The sequence below is a fragment of the Pteropus medius genome, unplaced genomic scaffold (genome assembly GCF_902729225.1).
Source record: "Pteropus medius unplaced genomic scaffold, Ma_sr-lr_union100, whole genome shotgun sequence".
NCBI classification, from domain to species: Eukaryota; Metazoa; Chordata; class Mammalia; order Chiroptera; family Pteropodidae; genus Pteropus; species Pteropus medius.
This window is the reverse complement of record NW_024349803.1, coordinates 8,507,204-8,524,378: the sequence shown is the minus strand read 5'-3', so window position 1 is coordinate 8,524,378 and position 17,175 is coordinate 8,507,204. Positions and strand designations below refer to the sequence as shown.

Below are 17,175 nucleotides of genomic sequence, written 5' to 3'. Positions count from 1 at the left end.
GGAGGAGGAAAGAAGGAAAAAGAAAAAAAAGGAAAAAGAGAGAAGACAAACCGGAGATTGACAGTCCTATAGAGAAATCGGCTTCCTTTTATTAGTATGATATTTACTAATTTTCTATGCTTTTAAAAACTTTTAAACTTGTCCTTATGTTTTGTATGCCACTTGTAAAAGCACAGAGCTCATTAAAAAATCCACTTTGGTAATTTTTGCCCTTTAACTGATAAATTTAATCTGATTACACCTATAGTCATTACTGGTATAATTTTACATTCCATTTATCATTGTTCTCTTTTTTTTTCTCCTTATTTAGTATTGATGAATTTTTTTCATTCCTTCTACCACCAAATATATATGGTCTATTTCTATTCTTATAGTGGTTATGCTTAAATTTTAACATGTGTTCTTGGCTTAACAAAGCCTTATAGTAAATCAGGATTGCTACCTTCTTCCTTAACAAAAGGGTCGTAGAATACTTGGCCAGATCATTCCCCTGTGGTCTTACAAATTGTTCAGATTGTGGTTTCATCTTTTTTTTTCAATTCTTCCTATCACTATTGTTATTATAGCTTTATACTGTTAGTGTGAGTTTTTATTTATAACCATGATTACCAATTCCTTTGCTCGCTATTCTTTCTTACATCCCATTCCTGCTGGGTTCAATTTCCTACTTCCCGAAGTTATACCTTTTAGAATTGCATTTAATAAGGGACTTTGGGTATCAAACTCTTTAATTCGTTCTTATTTATTTCATCCTCATTTATGAATAAAAGTTGAGAAAAGGAAAAAGAAAAAGCAACTCCTGACATCTAGGACTGATCTAAGTTCACAGTTAGGCCTCAATATTATGACAAACTGTTATGATACTTACAGCTAAACCATGTTCTCTTGTTGGACGTAAACAATCTCACAGAAACTACTCAGAGAAGTCACTGTATAACACAGAAAGTAACAAACATCCCTCTCTCTTGCTAAATGAGTGATGGCAACTTCTTTCCCAATTACACTCTAGTCTTCCCTTCTTATAGATAATTATTGAGATACTCAATCATAGAATTGCTCACTTTCTGATACCACCCCATCCAGAATGAGTTCCCTGTTTTCTTAGACCCTCCCCAAATTACCAACAGAAGTCTAAATCCTATAATAGATTATTTCTCACACTTTCTTACTGAGATACACCATGGTTCTCTCTTGCTGCAACAAGTAATAAACATAACTTGTTCAACTACACGTATGTTCCCTGAGGTCTTTGGCATTGACAAAATTTAACATGGTTCAAAATTTTAGATTGATAGTTATTTTCCTCTAGAACTTTAAAAATACTATTCTATTTAACATCTTTTTGCTATTGGGGAATGTCAGTATATATTTGCTTTCTTCTGTAGGTAACCTATCTTTTCTCTGGTTGTCTTTTTTTTTTTCTGTTGTTCTATAATTTCTCTTTGATATGTCTGCCTGTACATTCATTTTTGAGTATTTTGCTTGAAATAAATTATGCTTCCTGAATCTGAGGTTTAATGTCTTATGTCATAAGCTCTAGAACTTTTAAAGCCATTATCTCTTTAAATATCACCTTTCTCCATTCTCTCTCTTCTCAGGTATGATATTCTTCTTAGAGTTATATTATATCTTCTCGTTCTATTCCCCGTTATTCTTTTAGCTAATATTTACACTTGCCAGTTCCTCTGTGTTAGCTTCTGGATGATTTCTTTAGATTTATCTCCCAGTTCATTAGTTCTCTTTATGTCTAATTTGTTGTTTAAAATATCTTAAAACTTTTTAGATTAAATGATGTTTTTCATTTCCAAATTTCCTTTTAATTCTTTTAAAAATTTAATATTTTTAGTGTATTGCTTTATCTTGTCTCAAAAGTTTCATTTTTTATTTCTGTATTTTAGACATGCTTATTCTATAAGTCCATAGCACACAATTCTTATATTTATATTAATATCTTATTTAGTTCTATTTTCTTTTTTAATTTCTGCTGATTCTTACAAAATGTGGCTTATTTCCTTGTGTGATCTCATATTTGACTTTAAGTGCTACCTGGGTTAACAGTGTGTTCTTCCAGAGAGGTTTATTCTTTGCTTCTGAAACCTAGAGTCAATTTTTTCCCCTCTGCTGACTCTTGTAGAAAAAAACCCCCACCATTTTATTTCTTTTAATGCAGGTTGAATAGTCATGTTTCCTCTCACTTTTTGTTTGCCCCAGGACATTTTTATTTCATATTAATTTTTGAAGAATAGTTCTCAAGGTTTAGAATTCTAGGTTGGTCATTATGTATTTGCTTTTTTTCTGGCATAATTGAAAACTATCCCATTGTTCTAGCTTTTATAATTTCTGTTATAAAAACAGATATCCATCTTATAGGTTCTTCTTTGATCATAACGTGTCTTTCTTTTCAGGCCGGACTTAAGATATTCTCTCTCTGTCCCCTCCCCCTCAACTTTCATCCCCCCATTTTCAGCAGTCTTGCTATGATGTACCTGGGTGTACTTTTCTTTGATATTTTCCTGTTAAAGGTTAATAGAATCTGTGGATTTGTCTTTCATCACTTTGAAAAAATTTTGTTGATTCTCTCTTCTTTTCACGTTGCTCTGTCTCATCTTCTACTTTCCCCTCCAATTAAATGCATAGAGGACATTCTCATCATTTCTCATATTTCTCTAACAGTCTTTTCTGTACTTCTCTACCTTTTTTTTCCACTTTAGGAACTTAATGGATTTTCTGTTGACCTGTATTTCAGTTTCCAAAGCCTGTGTTCTTTCTCTTCAAGCTTTAGTCTTATTTTCTACTGCTTTATTTTCTGATTCAGTAATACTCCCTTCTGCTGTGTTTAATCTTTGGTAAATTCATCTAATGTGTTCTTCATTTTGAGATATTGAATTTTCTGATTTTAGAATTAATTTCTATTTAATTTTAAAAAATAGATTGTATCATTCTGATGAATGTATGTTGACATTATCTCCAGAGAGAATTTATCTTTTCTTCTGTTAGGAGATAAAAATGGTGGCTGATTGCCTTAATAAAATTAGGGACTGACCTCACACCTGTTAGAATGGCTGTTATCAAAAAGACAAGAGAAAACAAGTATTAGTAAGGAGGTAGAGAAAAGGGAACACTTATGCATTGTTGGTGGGAATGTAAATTGGTGCAGCCACTATGAAAAACAGTATGGAGGTTCCCCCCCAAATTAAAAATAGAATAACTTATGATCCAATAATTCCATTTTAGAAATTTATCAAAAACAAAACAAAACAAAACAAACACTAACTCAAAAAGATATATGTACTCCTATTTTTATTGTAGCTTATCAGTAACTGCCAAGTTATGAAAACAATCTTAGTGTCCACTGATGAATAAATAGTTAAAGAAAATGTGAGATATTATTTAGTCATTAAAAAGAATAAAATCTTACCATTTGCAACAACATGTAACTTGGGAGTATTATGCTAAGCGAAATAAGTTAGACAGTGAGAGGCAAGTACTACATGCTTTCACCTTATATATGGAATAAAAACAAAAAACAAAAAATAAAAAAAATCAAGCTTATAGATACAGAGAACAAATTGACGATTGCCAGAAGTGAGGAGTGGGAGCCAGGCAAAGTAAGTAAAGAGCGTCAAAGGTACAAATTTCCAGTTATAAAATAAGTCACAGGATGTAATATACAGCATGGTGACTATAGTTAATACTACTGTATTACCTATTTGAAAACTACTGAAGAGTAGATTGTAATTCTCATCACAAGAAAAACAATTTTTTGTAACTATGTATGGTGACAGATATTAACTAGACTTATTGTAGTGATTATTTTGCAGTATATACAAATATTGAATCATTATGTTGTATACCTGAAACTAATAAAAAAAAAAATCAGGGACTGTACTGAGTTACAAGAGTTGCAAGTATTTTTGTGGTAGCCTGACCCTGCCTGACCATATCCTGCTTAAACGAGTTAGTTCCTGACTGCACCCCCCACCCTTCCCCAGGACTCTCTGGCTGACACAGCAGTCTGAAAACCTGCTTAAACAATTAAGCCACTTTCCTTGTAGTTTGGCAACCAATCAATGTTCTCCTTATGTTCTTCCTTATATGGAATATCTCTAGCTGTGTAGGAATGCAGAAGTACAAGATGGTATAAAACTGCCCACCATGTTACAGTTGGGGCTTAGCCTTTGGATAAGAATCCGCTGAGCCAGTGCCGGCATCAATAAATGCTGCTTCCTGATTATAGCCCCGGTGTTCTGTCTCTCTGTTCGAGAATCCCACAACATTTCCTATTAAAAGTAAACTTAAATAAGCATATTAACTACAAATCATTCCTTAGAAATTTTAATTATTGAAGAAAATGCCATTTTAAGTAATACTAGATAAATACACTAAAATTTTAGGTATATATTGATGTCTTTATCTAATCCTAAACACATTCACTGTCTGTATAACTTAGGTTTTTTAAATTATACTAAATAGTAATTGATTTATATTTACTCAGAATATTCATTTATTGATTAATTCAATCAAGTATATATTGAACTTTAGTACCATGTACTTCTCAAGGTACTCAAAGTTTAGGGAAGAAAATCACGTATGCACAATTATATGTCAGGATAAAATTCAATTAGTGTCAAAAGGCAGGGCTTTCAAGTTTTCTCTTTTTGTTTTTTCCTCCATGGGTATATGACTTGTATATATATAAGGCAGACTGTAGCATATGGGTAGTTCCATAGTAGCTGTCTATCAGTTCTCCATTGTTCTTGTACTGAGGAGAACATACTGGATCACAAATGTTGCAGAAACCATCTGGGGATGCTGCTTATCTCACAATGGTTGTCTCCTCTCTCAGAATGGCCTGAAAAAATAAAGAAGGTCCTCCAGGGGTCACGTCTGTGGTAAGTGGCTCTAGATGTCCCCCTCTCTGCTCTCTGCAGTAAGAGAGAAGAAAGCCAAAGAATTCATCAAGATACCCCAGTGTAGTGGCTTAAACACATGTCTGTAAATTATTTTGATACTCTTCCCACTGAGAGGTAGGGTATATTTCCCCTCTCCTTGAAGCTGAGTAAGCTTGTGACTTGCTTGTAACCAATAGAGTACAGCAGATGAGACATTATGTGTCTTCCAACAGTAGGTCATAAAAGGTGATACAACTTCAACCTTGTTAGTTGGCAAAATTGTTCTGGAGCCCTGAGCCACCATGTAAGAAGCTCTATTACTGTGAGACTGCCATGCTGTGAGGAAGCTCAGGCCATATGGAGAGGCCATGTGCAGATGATCTAGTTGACAGCTCCAGCTGAGGTCCCAGATGACAGCAAACATCAGCCACCCAGGCATCTGAGTGAATAAGTCTCCAAATAATTCTAGCCCCTAACCATTGAGGCCCCAGACATCATGGAGCAGAGCTATTCCCACTGTGCCCTGTCTAAATTCCTGACCCATAAAATTCATGAACATGATAAAATGGTTGTTTTAAGTTATTAAGTGTGGGAATAATGTGTTATGCAACAATAATGACTAGAATATCTAAGAATCTTCCAATAAATCTCCCTTTTGACCTAAGCAAGTTTGAGTTAGAGTTTTATCTTTTCCGATCAACAAGACTTGACTAATATAGTAAAGGAGTAAAAGGGATTGTGGAAATAACATGTTTCTCCTTTAATTTATTTTAAGAAAACACATACACTTAGGTACTTTAATATTGGTAGCAAAATACTTTCTGATCACCTGATAACTGATAGGTACTGACAGATTGAGAACCACTGCTGCAAAGAAATGATGAAGCAAGAAAGTTCTGTGGGAGAGTAGAGAGTAGGAAGAGTGATCATATCCTGTGGGCCTCGTGGGAAGGGCTGTATATTTGTTGCCCAAGTAACCAGAGTATGAAGACCTTGCTACGTGCCAGGTTGGCTTTATGATCAGGCTCTTGCTTTTGCCCTGCCCTGCTGGTTCCAGCTCTACCAGGGCCCAGCCTCAGGAAGGCATGGGAGTCCTGTTTGTTTACCTCACCACGTGGAAAACCTTTGCCTCCTGATACTGCTCTCATTGCTTTTCTACATTATCTGCTCTCTGCATGTAGCTCCCATTCCTCAGATGGCTTCTAAATTTTTCTTTTATCTTTCCTTGTCCAGAAAAGAAGACATGATGAAGAAAAAGATCATGCTATATCTCTTTTTCTCACTGTGCAAACTTGTCTCCAACCAACTGATGCTCTACTCCAATCAGGATAGGATTTTTATGGGAGCATGCAGTTAGTCACACACTGGGCACCTTTGAGTCCACCAGTAATTAAGAACTGTTTGCATGGACTGCTCGGGATGACTAATGAAATTAGCTCTAGAGCAGCTGTAGGTTTCCCCAAACCCAGAGTCTTTCGCAATGTTTTCTTTCCGATCTTGATAAAAACATTTTCGAGCCCCATAGTCAGCCTTTAAACCTGGTAGCATGGCAGTTGGTGTCCAGCCTTCAGTGTGGCCCTGAGTTGCCCTTGCAGGCAGTAAGGGCATTCTAGCTTTGCTTCTTTTATTGGAAACCCCAGCCCACTGTGGATTTTTTCTCCGTCTTTTTTGTAACCTGGATCTCTAACTCTCATTTCTACTATTGCTATTATTGTGGATGGGGGAAAATATTCCCTTTCCTTCTTTGTTTTTCTAGCTGGTCAAATAATTAAAATGATATAAGGCAGATTAACAGGAGAAAATCGAGTTGTAATATGTGCACATGGGGAATTCACATAAACATGAAAATTCCAAAGATGCTAAGGTGAAATGAGGTATACATGTCATTCTGGACTAAGAAAAGAGAAGGAGGAATCTAGGACTTCAAAGAGAAGTAAGGCAATGCACAAGGAAATGAAAAGAGTTAACGTTTAGTAAACAAATGTGTGTTGGGCTGTCTTGAAACAGAGGGACACAGAGAGGACTTAGATCAAATGGCCTTGCTAAGTTCCTCCCTGTCTATGACACTTAGTTCATATTAAACTACCATTATCTATAATACTAACTCCTTTCCTGGAGCAGGTCCTCTATCTAAATTCTTTTAGGTAGGTATGAGGAGTCTTTGGTTTCTTAAAAATAACAAGCTTAAAATAATCAGTGTCCCAACAAGGCATATTTTGGGGTGGCAAAATCTGCTACCCCTCACTACGACCCATCTCGTGTCCACGTATTTCTCCTCCATTTTATCCATTTGCTTTTTTATTTTTCATTTTTAAGCGAGTCCCTGCATCTTCAGTTTAGAAAACAACCTCAGTAGCCCTGGATAGATTTCACTGGTCAAAGTGGATAAAGGCCTATGAAAGAGGTGCAGAAAAATGAACTTTCTTCTACCTGGAGGTTTCTCCAAGTTTGCAGACCCTCTCAGGCTCTGAACTACAGAAACAAATCACATCTTGGCACAGGCTCCCAGGTTCACACAGCTATGAGTGGAGAGAGTGATGTTAGGAACACACCAGCTTGCTGTGTTCCAAATTCTAAGGGCTAAGTTTCCAACATATTTATACACTGGGTGGGACTGAGTTCACACACCTGGAGACTCAAGAGGTGGGGCTGGTGGTTTGGTTAGTTCTCTTGGATGATAGCTGAGAGCAAAAGACTGGTGTGAAAAGGCAGAAGGGCCCTGGCAGTGAGGAGCACTCTGTAGGGAGGGGAGCTTGGTGGAGAGCTCTAACCACAGGAGTGGACCATGGCTGAGAAAGTGGAAAGAAGGGATCAGGCCATGGCAGGTGGGGAGACTGGGTCTGAAGCAGGAATCTGCAGAAGGCTGATTAGTGGCTTCTTCTGTGAGAGTCAAGAGATAGCTCTGACTATCCAGAGAACTATTCTATCTTTTTTACTGAGAGTCTGCATTGTGCCTGGGTATCCTTGCCATGCCTAGCATAGGGCAAGGAACTAACCAAGTTGAGGAGACAGCCATCGCTCAAGTTCATCCACGCACTCATCCACCCACTAATTTATCCATCTCCCCATCCGTCCACTTGTCCACTCATCCGACGATCTGTCTGTCCATCTGTCCATCCACCCACCCACACACCTATCCCACGAACATTTACAAAACACACCTCTGAGCTGACTATCATGTTTCAACTTTCCAAGAAAATAAAACCACAAGCAGAACCCTAAAATAAAGAAAAGTTCATAGGTTACATACAGCATATTAGTTCATCACAAGCCCCTCTGAAAGTAGGGAGAGTATAGGCAATTATCCCTAGCTCATAGGAGAGGAAGCAGAAGGCCAGATAAGTGAGCAGGCGTGTTCCCATTTACACAATTGTGGTAATAAGTTAGTGTAAGTTCCCCAAATCTGTGATCGAGCTTTGATTCAAATCAAGTTTCTGCTAGCGGACAGAATTTTTAAATAGGAACTCTGAGGGGATGGGAAGCTCTCAAAATAAGTGTTTCTGAAAATAAGAATAAATGGATAAACCACAACTCTTCATACAACATGAAAGATAAGACGATTAGTGAATATTTACATACCAGTTACTAAAAACTTGAAGTTAATCTGCACTTATTCTGCATCTTATAAAGTTGAGTTTCTAAATACATTTATTTACTGAAAGAGGCAAAGACTAGCTTTTCTATCATATTAAAAGTTTTCTTCAATAGTCCTTAGGCCTGCTGACTTGTAACTGGTAATCCTGAAAAAAAAAATTCACTTAGAATGTTAGAGTATTTACTGTAAAACATTGAATTTGTTTCTTTAAAGTTATAATTTATGATTACCATAGGAAGTTGATTTTATTTGCCAATCTTGTGATAATTAAATTGCGACCATGACTGTATTGATTGATCAAATTATAATGAACTCAGCCAGTATAAAATGGTCTCTTAGAATCAGAAATGTGCTTAAGGGCTTTTCTCTTTAAAAACACCTTACAAGTAAAAAAATAAGTGTCCGTGAGGTTAATTTTCAAATATATACAGAATGTTGATTTTCCAAAAGGCCATTATACTTCCTACCTCTGGGCCTGGGAATATGTTTCCTCCCACTCCTCTGGCTCTTTCTTATAGGTCTTCAGACTCGCCAAGAGCTCAAGTTCCTTCAGGAAGCTGTACCTGATCTTCACTCAGGAGGCCTAGGGCCCTGCCTCTGCATTCCTGTATCACTCTGAGCTCGCCTCTATTATTTAGTTTCTGAGATCAGATTGAAATGAGCAGTTTGCTTGAATATGTTATCTACCTCACTGTGAGATCCCAGGAGAGAGTGACGGTGCCCTTGTCTGCCATCTTTGTATCCTGTGCAGAGCATCTTATAGCCAAAACATTTATTAAACTGCAGTGGGAGCACAACTGGGACTTCCTGGCATAGTGCTTTTTCTATCCCTACCCCAAGCTGTCACTGAGTTTATAGTCCCTGGGGCAGAGATGTGTGTGTGTGTGTGTGTGTGTGTGCGCGCGCGCGCGCACGTGCACGTGCACGTGTGTGTATGAGAGAGAGAGAGAGAGAGAGAGTGAGTGAGTGTTGCAGGGAGGGAACAGAGATAAATAAGTGACTTAGCTCTGAATGCTCTGATAAGATGATGAGCTGGGACTGGGCACTGAGTGACTCTCAGTGCCTGGTGTGATGGACTCTTCTGATATTACTACTCCTGTAACAGCAGACAGGTCTGACACCACCATCGCCTACCATTTATCAAGTGCCTACTGGGTTCCAGGGCACACATTAGGTGATTTACACATTTGTATGTTAACTCCAAGTTCTAGCCCCTGCTAATTAGAAAACTAGGATAACAGGTAGAGCCTTAATAACTAAAATCCACCGGCCAGCTCCAACTTCATTCAAGCCATACATTTCTACTTCCTCTCCCATCTGACTCCCAATAACTAACATGCCCTCCTTTTCCCTACCCCAACTTGTCTTTCTGTGGAGCTACTAATGAGCCGGGAGGGGGCATAAGAGGCTCTTGAGGAGGACTGGAAGAGGAAGATGAGGAAATGGAGGAAGGAGAGGGGCAGGGAGCCAAGGGTGTGGGTGTTCTACAAACCAGCTCATTTACCTTGCATGTCCCTGAGTGGGTGTCCCAATTACTTAAGGTATTTTAGGTTCAAAGAGCTGTCAAGACACCTTTTTCCAAAGGACTGGCTGTACGCCCTATATCTGTCTTGTTTCCTAGCAGGAAATAATGATGTACAGTGCATAAATCTTTGTGGAGTGCCAATTAAGGTCTGGTCTGCTTCTTTGAGGTGATATGAGGACTGACTTCTCAGGCTAGGTTTTGATTGGAAGCCAGGGGAAGGCCTACTCCTTTGGCCATGTGAGCTCTGATTTGCTGAGAGATGGGACTGGAGAAATGCTGCTTTTTCTGGGTGACTGGTCTATAGAGGGAACATGTTCTGTCAATAGCAGGGGAGCCATGCTGAGTTTTAGTCATAGTCATGGAGAAGGACTTTATTAATAAGAACCTAATCAACTGGCTCTGTAATATGATGGTGAGGGTGACCATATTATTTATTGTCCAATCTAGGACACTTTTGAGACTAAAAAGAGAGTGCTATTAATAATTATGTCAAGAGAATAGGTGTAATTCGGGACTTTCCCAGGCAAACCAGAACATATGGTTACCCTGAGGTAATATATTAACTTTATCAATTAATTCTTAGAAGCCCGTGGAATAGGCTCATTCCTATATCATAATCTTCAGAGAAATCCAGGTCTTATTCGAGTGTCACTCTTCTACATGTTTCTGCGGTGTGTGTTGAACACAAATATAAAAGTTTGATGGCTGATGCTTTGAAAGAAGAAAGGTTTGGATGCTGAATAGGCCTGTATTTGCATTCCAGCTCTGCCACTTATTAGCTGACCTCATAAGGTAACCAACGCAACAAAACAGGGACAGTTGGTCACTCTATTTGGCAACCTCAGTGAGTACAGAGTGTGGGCATGCAGTCCTCTAAGCAGTCAGGGTTGGATTCCAGCCACAGCATGGGCTAACGAATAGAACAGTGATGTTAGACTGGCACTGGAAGCATCAGAGTGATGGGGATCCAGAGGCAGTGGAGAGGGGTCTCCAGGAAGCTGCTGTGAAAAGAAGAGATGGTTCAGGAGCTTTATTGGTCAAATGGAGCATTGATGGTGCAGTGGGAAAATGCAGGCAGAATCAAAGCAAACAGGAAGGTGATCCCAAGAATGGCTAAGAAGGAAGATTGGAGTAGCAGCTGGAAAGGGGGGAGATGCAGAAACAGCAGTGTAAATTAGATGTGAGAATCCCCCTCTCCACTTTGAGGTCACGCATGAGATGCAAGAGAGGAGAGCTGAGTTTCTGTCATTCGGCAAGGGGTTCAGGAACCAATAAGCAAGTGGATCAGGGACCAACTATTACAGTGACCACTAAGCAGTGGGGTTCAGGGCCTGAGTAAAGTGTCTTGTGGAGTGGCTGGCATAGAGTGGCTGCTCAAAATCACTTTTGTTCTCCTTTCCATCTTGTCCTACCCAATATAATGCCCTTCTCATATTTTCTTTACAAACATGCTATTCTTGCCAAAGAAGATAGAGATGTGCCGAAGAAAGAAAGAAGGCAGGTATCAAAGCAACAACAACAACACCAAAACCCACAAGAATGCCAGAAAAAACCTTGCTGACTTCTTTTTTTGTCTTTTTTTTCTCTCCATCTCTTCTATCCTCTCTCTCATCTATCATCTATCATCTATCTATCATCTATCTATATCTATCACATATCATCTATCTATCTGTCTATCTATCTATCCATCTATCTATCTATCTATCGACATCTATCTATCATCTATCTATCATCTATCTATCTATCTATCTATCTATCTATCTATCTATCTATCTATCTATCTATCTATCTATCTACCTACCTATCTATCCATCTCTGTTATCTATTCACCCATCCATCCTTCCATCTTGTTAGTGTTACTGTACTGCCCAGGGCAAGTAAACTTGCTTCTTTGAGAATCTATAAAATATGGGGGTTACCTAGTTAATCCCTCATATTTTACCTGACTCTTAGAATTTCTGATTCCTAAATTGCATATTTTTTAATTTTAATTTTTATGTTTTTATTTTTTAATTATAGTTAACATATAATATTATATTAGTTTCAGGTGTACAACATAGTGATTAGACATTTATATAACTAATGAAGTTACCACTTTGATAAATCCAATACCCATCTGACATCATACAGAGTTATTACAATACTACTGACTATATTATCCATGCTATACTCTATATCCCCATGACTATTTTGTAACTGCCAATTTGTATCTCTTAATATTCCCTTTTCACCCATCCTCCCCACTCCCACCATTTGACAACCATCAACATGCTCTCTGTATCTCTGAGCTTGTTTCTGTTGTTTGTTGATTCTGTTCTCTAGATTCCACATATGACATTTATCTTTCTCTCCCTTACTTACTCCACCCAGCACAATACCTTTTGGTCTGTCCATGTTGTTTCAGATGGCAAGATTTCATTCTTTTTTTTTTTTTATGGCTGAGTAATATTCCATAGTATATACATACCTCTTATTTATTCATTCATCCATCGATGGATTCCCAGAATGCCTCCATATCTTGGCTACTGTAAATAACTGCAGTGACCATATAGAAACATATGTCTCTTCAAAGAAGTATTTTAGATTTCTTCAGATAAATACCCAGAAGTGAGATTCCTGGGTTCTTCTTTGTCTCTTGTTAAAGCCTGTGTTTTAAATTTTATTTTTTCTGGTATACATTATTGCTATCCCAGATTTTTTTGTTTCCATTTTTATAAAACATCTTTTTTTCATCCTTTTACTTTCAGTCTGTGTGTGTCATTCAATCTAAAGTGAGTCTCTTGTAGGCAGCATATGTCAAGGTCTTATTTTCTCATCCATTCGGCCACCCTATCTTTTGATAGAAGCATTTAATTCATTTATATTTAAAGTAATTTTTGCTAGATATGTAGTTATTTCCATTTTATTATTCATATTTTTGATCTTTTTTTCCTTTTTTTTTTTTTTTTTTTTAAAAAGAAGTCCCTCTAACATTTCCTGTAATACCAGCTTGGTGATGATGCATTTCTTTAGTTTTCTTATCTGGGAAGCTCTTTATCTGTCCTTGGATTCTAAATGATAGCTTTGTTGGGTAGTGTAATCTTGGTTACAAGCCTTTGCTTTTCATCACTTTGAGTATTTCCTGCCAATCCTATCTGGCCTGCAAAGTTTCTGTTGAGAAATCAGCTGATAGTCTAATGGGAATCTCCCTTGTAGGTAACTAACTGCTTTTCTCTTGCTGCTTTTATCCTTTGGCATTTTAATTATGACATGTCTTGGTGTGGTCCTCTTTTGGTTTATTTTGTTTGGGACTCTCTGAGCTTCCTGGGTTTGTATGTCTATTTCCTTCACCAGGTTAGGGAAGTTTTCAGTCATTATTATTATTATTATTATTATTATTATTATTATTTAGGCGATGCAACCCTTGGTTGACCTCACAGATTGCAAGGACCTTGTCAGCTTATAATTCTTTATTTTTCATTTTTTATTTTTTAGGCCTACAGCACCTAGTCTTCCTAGGTGTTCTCACATCCAAGTACTAACCAGGCCTGACCCTGCTTAGCTTCTAAGATTGGACAGGATCGGGCTTGTTTAGGGTGGCATGACTGTAGACAGTCATTATTTCTTAAAATAGGTTTTTAATTCCTTGTTTTCTCTCTTTTCCTTCTGGTATCCCTATGATATGAATGTTGGTATGCTTGATGTTGTCCCAGAGGCCTCTTAAACTATGCTCATTTTTTTGGATTTTGTTTCTTGTTGCTGTTCTGATTGGATGTTTTCTGCTACCTCATTTTCTAAATCACTGATTTGATCCTCTGCTTCATCTAATCTACTGTTAATTCCTCCTAAAGTATTCTTCATTTCAGTTATTGTATTTTTCATTTCTGACTGGTTCTTTTTTTATGTTTTCTGTCTCCCTTTTTATGTTTTCTATCTCTTTGTTAAAATTCTCACTGAGTTCCTTTACTCTTCCCCTAAGTTCATTGAGCATCCTTATAACAAGTATTTTGAATTCTGCATCTGAAAGATTGCTTGTCTCCATTTTGTTTAGTTCTTTTTCTGGAGCTTTCATTGGGACATATTTCTTTGTCTTCTCATTTTGGCTATCAACCTGTGTTTGTTTCTGTGTATTAGGTAGCACTGTTATGTCTTCTGGTGTTAGCAAAGTGGCCTTATATAGCAGGTGTGCTGTGGCACAGTGTTCCTTGGTCACCTGAGCCGGGTGTTTCAGGTATGTCCCTTATATGGGTTGTGTGTGCCTTCTTGTCACAGTTGAGCCTTGTTTGATGTTTGCTCATCAATGGGAGGTATTGACCCTTGGGCTGATTGGTTGTGATGATAGGCCATGACCAGTGGAGGAACTGTTTTGCAGAGTCTAACCCTACAGAGCAGGATTTACTTTAGCAGAGCTCTGGTGCCTTTTGGATGTGTTGTCCTCAGATGTGACCCCAGGTGGTGCTCTGGCTCAGACTGAAGCCAGCTACTGGGCATGCAAGCCAGGACCTCCTGGGAGGGGCCCTATCATAGGCCAAGTTCAGCTGCAGCCTGTGCTCTGCCCAAGGCCACCTGGTATGAGCCACCAAGCAATTCGCAGATGGCCTCCACTCATGCTGGTCTTGGAAGTGCCTTGAGAGGCCAAGCTTCAAACGGAGGTGGGCTGCCACTAGTGCTGGGCTTAGGGCTGCTCAGCAAGAGGCATGGGGTATGCTGAGGCCAGATGCTGCTTGTTTAGGTTTTGTGAACTTTTGAGAGATTTTTAGGAAAGTCCGTAGCATGAGCTAAGACAAGACATTTGTATGAAAAGTCCACTGGAAATGGCTTAGGTTGGCCTGCATGTTGGGAGGGGTGGGGTCTCAGGGAATCACCAGGACAAGGTGAATGATATTAGCTAGGTTGATGGAGACTCAGATATGGCGCCTGCATGGGTCTGCAAGCTGGGTGAGGGAGGGCTCAACAAAAGAACAATGCTCTCTGCCAGTACTTCTGTCTGGGAGGAAGATGCCCCTCCAGCTCTTGCTCTGAGGCCATCCCATATGTCCCTGGTGCTTCTTGTGCAGCTGCCCCAGTGCTGGAGCTCAAAGCACGTGAGCTCGTCACTGAGTAAGTCTGCATACAGGCCCCTTAAGAGGAAAGTCTGCAACTCCCTTAGCCCTCTGTCTCACTCAGCCACATCTCTGCTGGTTTTCACCTCCAGAAGTTGTGGGGATTTCTCTTCCTGGCACTGGAATCCTGGGCTGGGGAGCCTGGTGTGGGGCCGGGACCCCTCCCTCTTCTGGGTGGACCTCTGCAGCCAAGATATTCCTCTCAGTTATCAACCATCACATGCAGGTGTAGCTCGTCTTGTGTCTCTGCCCTTTCTACCACTTTCAAGGTGACCTCTTCTGTGTGTCCCCAGGTGTAGGACTTCTGTTCAGCTAGACTTTGGATGACTCCCAATGAGGACTATTCTGTAGTTCAGTTGTAATTTTACATGGTTGTGAGAGGCGGCAAGCACAGTGTTTACCTACTCTGCCATCTTTGATCTACTACTATTTTTTGAAGGAATTTTCTTTATATCTTCTCTGTGAATTTTAGAAGCACTCTCAATGGGCCATAAGCTAGGGGTGAAGGTAAAACTCTAGCACAGGAGAGCACCAGTAGGACTGCTGCATCCTGGAGTATACCTGTAAAATTGGTCTTGCTTGGGGAGCATTAGCAGCAGTACTGCATCCCAGGGGAGTGAGTACAGAATTGCTCTGATTCAAAGTCAACTGAAGTCAGACTAGACATGCTGGGTATTAGAAGCTTAGTGTTCTGGCTTTGTTTTCTTTGAAGTAAGAGAGTTCCCTCCCCTCATTTTTTCTTATCCATGTGCTGATTTCCCAAGGATGGTGAGGAGAAAGTGAGGAGAAAGATGGACGGTGAGGACAAAATTAGCTGGCTAGTTGGTTCTAAAGGACAAGGGGCCCTTTGCAGGTACCTCATGGTCCAAAGGCCTTTCTAGAGGATGAGGAAGCATATTTCAAGGTTCAGGAGATTTCTTGCAGAGAAAGGACAACTTCTGCTCAGACCACACAATTAGGTTATACCCTCTTGTTGCAACCCTTTTTGGCATCAAAGGTAGGAATAAAAAGGGAGAGAAAAGATGGCTACAGAGCTTTGGTGAATCACAAATTCTAAAACTTCTTTTTGGATTTAAAGATTTTTCATCTGCAAAATGAAGAAGCCACACTAAACCACTCATTTTTTTTAACTCTTTTCTTTTTTTGTGATAAAATCCTATAGAAATCCATTGAAAATTATGGTCACCTACCCCAGAATAGTACACAGCTCTGTGTGTGTGTGTGTGTGTGTGTGTGTGTGTGTTTGTGTAGGTAGGTAGTTTTTTTCAGTTTTATTGAAACCTAATAGACAATTAGTTGCTCATATTTACATTGTACAATTCAATGAGTTTTTAAATTTATAGTTGGCATACAATAATCTACCAGTTTTAGTTGTATAGCACAGTGATCAGAGATCTATATAACTTACTAAGTGATCACCTCACTAAATCTAGTACCATTCTTCCCCCTTATATATTTATTAAAACAATATTAACCATCTTCCTCATGCTACACTCTATATCTCCATGTCTATTCTGTAGCTATCCATTTGTAACTGTTAATACCTTTGTCTTTTTTTTTGCCATCTTCCCAACCACCCTCCCATCTAGTAGCCTTCAAAATATTCTCTGTATTCACGAGTTTATTTCTGCTTTTGTTGTTGTTGTTTATTTTGTTCTTTAGATTCCACATGTATGTGAAATCATGTGATATTTATCTTTCTCTATCCAACCCATTTCATTCAGTGCAATACCTTCTAGGTCTATCAAGGCAATATCTTTTTCCATCCCCTTCCTTTTAGTCTCTGTGTGTCTTTTTATCTGAAGTGAGTCTTTTGTAGGCAGCATATGTAGAGGTCTTGTTTTCTTATTCATTCAGCCACTCTGACTTTTAGTTGGAGCACTTAATTCTTTTCCATTTGAGGTACTTCTTGATAGGAATGTAGTTATTGACATTCTTTACTCCTGTTTTTAATACATGTATTTTTCTTCTTAAAGAAGTCCCTCCAACATTTCTTTTAATACTGGCTTGGTGTTGATAAATTCCTTTATATATATATATATATATATATATATATATATATATATATATATATATATATAT

The 17,175-nt window shown here is 38.5% G+C and overlaps 1 pseudogene; it reads right to left on the bottom strand.

Annotated features, from left to right (window-relative positions):
- Positions 1-13,485: 13,485 nt before the first annotated feature.
- LOC120582621 (uncharacterized) lies at positions 13,486-13,604 on the bottom strand (annotated as a pseudogene).
- Positions 13,605-17,175: the final 3,571 nt, after the last annotated feature.